The sequence below is a fragment of the Eumetopias jubatus genome, unplaced genomic scaffold (genome assembly GCF_037043125.1).
Source record: "Eumetopias jubatus isolate StellerSeaLion01/CBP00866 unplaced genomic scaffold, mEumJub1_p1.0 scaffold_5, whole genome shotgun sequence".
Lineage (NCBI taxonomy): Eukaryota > Metazoa > Chordata > Mammalia > Carnivora > Otariidae > Eumetopias > Eumetopias jubatus.
Genome location: NW_028274811.1, coordinates 117,264,942 through 117,270,602, shown reverse-complemented (window position 1 = coordinate 117,270,602; position 5,661 = coordinate 117,264,942). Strand labels below are relative to the sequence as shown.

At 38.7% G+C, this 5,661-nt stretch overlaps 1 non-coding gene across 1 annotated transcript; it reads right to left on the bottom strand.

Annotated features, from left to right (window-relative positions):
* Positions 1–5,008: 5,008 nt before the first annotated feature.
* LOC148164407 (U6 spliceosomal RNA) lies at positions 5,009–5,115 on the bottom strand. Its single transcript, XR_015768269.1, has one exon. It is a non-coding gene; the product is annotated as a U6 spliceosomal RNA (small nuclear RNA).
* Positions 5,116–5,661: the final 546 nt, after the last annotated feature.

The following is a 5,661-nucleotide window of genomic DNA, read 5'->3' as shown; positions in this document are numbered from 1 at the left end:
AGATGCTATATCCAGTAGGAACTCAGAAGAGTTTATTAGTTGATAGTTCAGGTATTGCTAATTGATTCAAGAATGGATTTAAGGTGGCTCACAATAACGCAGAATAAAAGAAAAAATGAATAAAGTGAATTCAGAGTAAAAAAAAAGTTGGAATAGATAATTTGAAGTCAACAGCAAATGGATATACAGAATGCATAGGTAAGGCCTAGAAAAGGCTAGAACAGTCCACTAGTTGGCCTCTAGTGTGTCTGGAAGGGAGACAAAAATGAGAACATAGTCAGAGGAGGAGCAAGATGGCAGAGGAGTAGGAGACCTAAATTTTGTCTGGTCCCAAGAATTCAGCTAGATAGCTATCAAACCATTCTGAACACCTACGAACTCAACAGGAGATCAAAGAAAAGAATAGCAGCAACTCTCTGAACAGAAAAGCGACCACTTTCTGGACGGTCTCTTCTGATTTGTTTAGTGTATATTTTTCTGGGGTCGTTGTTACCCTGTTAGCATTTTGTTCTCTCATTCATCTATTCTCTGGAGAAAAAGACAAGATGGAAAAACTCACCTCAGAAAAAGAACAAGAGGCAGTACCAACTGCCAGGGACCTAATCAATATGGACATTAGTAAAATGTTGGAACTAGAGTTCAGAATGACGATTATAAAGATACTAGCTGGGCTTGAAAAAAGCATGGAAGATACTAGAGAAACCCTTTCTGGAGAAATAAGAGAACTAAAATCTAACCAAGTCAAAATAAAAAGACTATTAATGAGGTGTAATAAAAAATGGAGGCTCTAACTGTTAGGATAAATGAGGCAGAAAAGAGAATTAGTGATATAGAAGGCCAAATGATGGAGAATAAAGAAGCTGAGAAAGAGAGAGATAAACAACTACTGGACCACGAGGGCAGAATTCGAGAGATATGTGATACCATAAGATGAAACAATATTAGAATAATTGGGATCCCAGAAGAAGAAAAAGAAAGAGAGAGAGGGGCAGAAGGTATATTGGAGCAAATTATAGCAGAGAACTTCCCTAATTTGGGGAAGGAAACAGGTATCAAAATCCAGGAGGCACAGAGAAACCCCTCAAAATCAATAAAAATAGGTCAACACCCCTAAATCTAATAGTGAAACTTACAAGTCTCAGAGACAAAGAGAATATCCTGAAAGCAGCTCGGGACAAGAAGTCTGTAACCTACAATGTTAGAAACATTAGATTGGCAACAGACCTATCCACAGAGACCTGACAGGCCAGAAAGGATTGGGATGATATCTTCAGAGCACTAAGTGAGAAATATATGCAGCCAAGATACTATATCCAGCTGGGCTGTCATTGAAAATAGAAGGAGAGATAAAAAGCTTCCAGGACAAACAAAAACTAAAAGAATTTGCAAACACAAAACCAGCCCTACAAGAAATATTGAAAGGGTTCCTCTAAGCAAAGAGAGAGCCTAAAAGTAACCTAGGCCAGAAAGGAACAGAGACAATATACAGTAACAGTCACCTTACAGGCAATACAATGGCACTAAATTCATATCTTTCAATAGTTACCCTGAATGTAAATAGGCTAAATGCCCCAATCAAAAGGCACAGGTTATCAGATTGGATAGAAAACCAAGACCCATCGATATGCTGTCTGCAAGAGATTCATTTTAGACCCAAAGACACCTCCAGATTGAAAGGGAGGGGGTGGAAAACCATTTACCATGCTAATGGATATCAAAAGAAAGCTGGGGTGGTAATCCTTATATCAGACAAATTAGATTTTAAACCAAAGACTATAATAAGAGATGAGGAAGGACACTACATCATACTTAAAGGGTCTATCCAACAAGAAGATCTAACAATTTTAAATATCTATGCCCCTAACAGGGGAACAGCCAATTATATAAGGCAGTTAATAACAAAATCAAAGAAACATGTCAACAACAATACAATAATAGGAGGGGATTTTAACACCCCTCACTGAAATGGACAAATCATCTAAGCAAAAGATCAACAAGGAAATAAAGACTTTAAATGACACACTGGACCAAATGCACTTCACAGATACATTCAGAACATTCCATCCCAAAGCAGCAGAATACACATTCTTCTCTAGTGCCCATGGAACATTCTCCAGAATAGATCACATCTTAGGTCACAAATCAGGTCTCAACCGGTACCAAAAGATTAGGATCATTCCCTGCATATTTTCAGACCACAATGCTTGAAACTAGAACTTAATCACAAGAGGAAAGTCAGAAAGAACTCAAATACATGCAGGCTAAAGAGCATCCTACTAAAGAATGAATGGGTCAACCAGGAAATTAAAGAAGAATTTAAAAAATTCATGGAAACAAATGAAAATGAAAACACAACTGTTCAAAATCTTTGGGATGCAGAAAGGTGGTCCAAAGAGGAAAGTATATAGCAATACAAGCCTTTCTCAATAAACAAGAAAGGTCTCAAATACAAACCTAACCCTACACCTAAAGGAGCTGGAGAAAGAAGAGCAAATAAAGCCTAAACCGAGCAGGAGAAGAAAAATAATAAAGATCAGAACAGAAATCAATGAAATAGAAACCAAAAGAACAGTAGAACAGATCAATGAAACTAGGAGCCGGTTCTTTGAAAGAATTAATAAGATTGATAAACCCCTGGCCAGACGTATCAAAAAGAAAAGAGAAATGACCCAAATAAATAAAATCATGAATGAAAGAGGAGAGATCACAACCAACACCAAGGAAATACAAACAATTATAAGAACATATTATGAGCAACTCTATGCCAGCAAATTAGATAATCTGGAAGAAATGAATACATTCCTAGAGATGTATAAACTACCAAAACTGAACCAGGAAGAAATAGAAAACCTGAACAGATCCATAACCACTAAGGAATTTGAAGTAGTCATCAAAAATCTCCCAACAAACAAAAGCCCAGGGCCAGATGGCTTCCCAGGGGAATTCTACCAAACATTTAAAGAAGAATTAATACCTATTCTCCTGAAACTGTTCCAAAAAATAGAAATGGAAGGAAAACTTCCAAACTCGTTTTATGAGGCCAGCATTACCTTGATCCCAAAATCAGAAAAAGACCCCAACACAAAGGAGAATTACAGATCAATATCTCTGATGAACATGGATGCCAAAATTCTCACCAAAATACTAGCCAATAGGCTCCAACAGTACATTAAAAGGATCATTCACCACGACCAAGTGGGATTTATTCCTGGGCTGCAAGGTTGGTTCAACATCTGCAAATCAATCAATGTGATACAATACATTAATAAAAGAAAGAACGAGAACCATATGATCCTCTCAATAGATGCAGAAAAAGCATTTGACAAAGTACAGCATTCTTTCTTGATTAAAACTCTTCAGAGTGTGGGGATAGAGGGTACAAACCTCAATATCATAAAAGTCATCCATGAAAACCCCACAGCGAATATCATTCTCAATGGGGAAAAATTGAGAGCTTTCCCCCTAAGGTCAGGAACGCGGCAGGGATATCCACTATCACCACTGCTATTCAACATAGTATTAGAAGTCCTAGCCACAGCAATCAGACAACAAAAAGAAATCAAAGGCATCCAAATCGGCAAAGAAGAAGTCAAACTCTCACTCTTTGCAGATGATATACTTTATGAGGAAAACCCAAAAGACTCCATCCCAAAACTGCTAGAACTCATACAGGAATTCCGTAAAGTGGCAGGATATAAAATCAATGCTCAGAAATCAGTGACATTTCTATACACCAACAACAAGGCAGAAGAAAGAGAAATTAAGGAGTCAATCCCATTTACGAGTGCACCCAAAACCATAAGATAAATAAGGAATAAATAAGGAATAAAAAAGGAATAAATCCAACCAAAGAGGCAAAGAATCTGTACTCAGAAAACTATAAAATACTCATGAAAGAAATTGAGGAAGACACAAAGAAATGGAAAAATGTTCCATAGTAGAAAGGGAAAAATAAAGGGGGAGAAATCGGAGGGGGAGATGAAGCATGAGAGACTATGGACTCTGAGAAACAAACTGAGGGTTCTAGAGGGGAGGGGGTGGGGGATGGGTTAGCCTGATGATGAGTATTAAAGAGGGCATGTACTGAATGGAGCACTGGGTGTTATTTGCAAACAATGAATCATGGAACACTACATCAAAAACTAATGATGTAATGTATGGTGATTAACATAACCTAATAAAATAAAATTTCTAAAAAATGCGAACGTAGTCAATCACAATATTCATATTACCTACAAGGAAAAGGAAAACCAATCTAAAACTAACGTTTTCCTCATAGGTAGTCAAAAAGAGAACAATACACGATACTCAACAGCATTTTTATATTAAATATCACAGAGCTATTTGCTACAGTGGCTCTTAGCATGGACCCATGATGACATGATGCCAAATTACATTTAATAAATGCAGTTTTACAAGAGAAAAAACCGTATGGCCCAGCTGTGTGGATTTTTGCTCCTGTGGTTTATTCCAAGGATGGATGTTTTTATATTTCTAAGAACACATGAACTATATTTCCTTCAGGCAAGCCTTTGCAAATTTTGGTTGTTGAATCAAGTATCTGATGAGTATTAAGCAGCAGTGGGTTCAAGGTTATAATCCTTGGTCAGCACTAAGGGCAAGTCGATCAGTCTGCTGATTGAATAGTGGAAGTGCAAACTCCCTCTGGGTTTGGAAAGGATGCAGATGAAAGGGAGCCTGAAATCCTAGCTGTTTTAGAAAATTGTGGCAAAATACACATAACATAACATTGACCATATTAACCAACGTTAATGTACAGTTCAGTGGCAGCAGGTACATTTGTTTGTGGTGCTACCATCACCACCACCCTCCACGAAACTCCCCATCTTGGCGAAGGGATCCTCAGCAGCCATCACACAACTACCCAGACCCCACTCTCCCCAGCCTAACCATCGACCTCCTATCTGTCTCCATGAATTGGACTACTCCAGGTAGAAAGTGGAATCACAGAGTATAAAAACATGAAAAAAGTGGAATCAAACATTATAAAAACATGGAACACTTCACGAATTTGCATGCGCTCCTTGCAAGGACGCCAGGCTACTCTTCGCTGTGCGGTTCCTATTTCAGTCAATGTGCTGTTGATGTGAGCACGTCAGCTGGTTTTTGAGGGGAGAACAGGACGTCATATGAAGTTAGGGTGGTCTAATGTTGTTTTCTGTGTTGCTGAAGACTGAGGTGAGGAGGGATGCTGGAAGATGCAAGGTTAAAGAGGAAGGAAGAAGCCAGAAGCCCAAGGGCTTGATAAGGTCTGTTTAAGAGCTTGAACTTACATACTGTGAAAGGGAATGGGGAATTAGTTTGTAGTTTAGAAAAATTAATTCCAGAAAAAATAAAGGGAGGCCTGGAAGAAGATAATAGTTGAGACAGAAAGACCAGTTAGAAGGCAATGGCGAGGTGCACCTGGGTGGCTCAGTTGGTTCAGCGTGAGACTCTTGGTTTCAGCTTAGGTCATGATCTCAGGGTGATGATCTCAGGGTCATGATCTCAGACTCCCTGTGTCTGGCTCCGCACTCAGCAGGGAGTCCACTTGAAATTCTCTCCCTCCCTCTGTCCCTGCCCCTGCTTGCACACACACTCTCTCTCTCTCTCTCTCTCTCAAAGAAATAAATAAATCTTTAAAAAAAAATAAGGCAATGG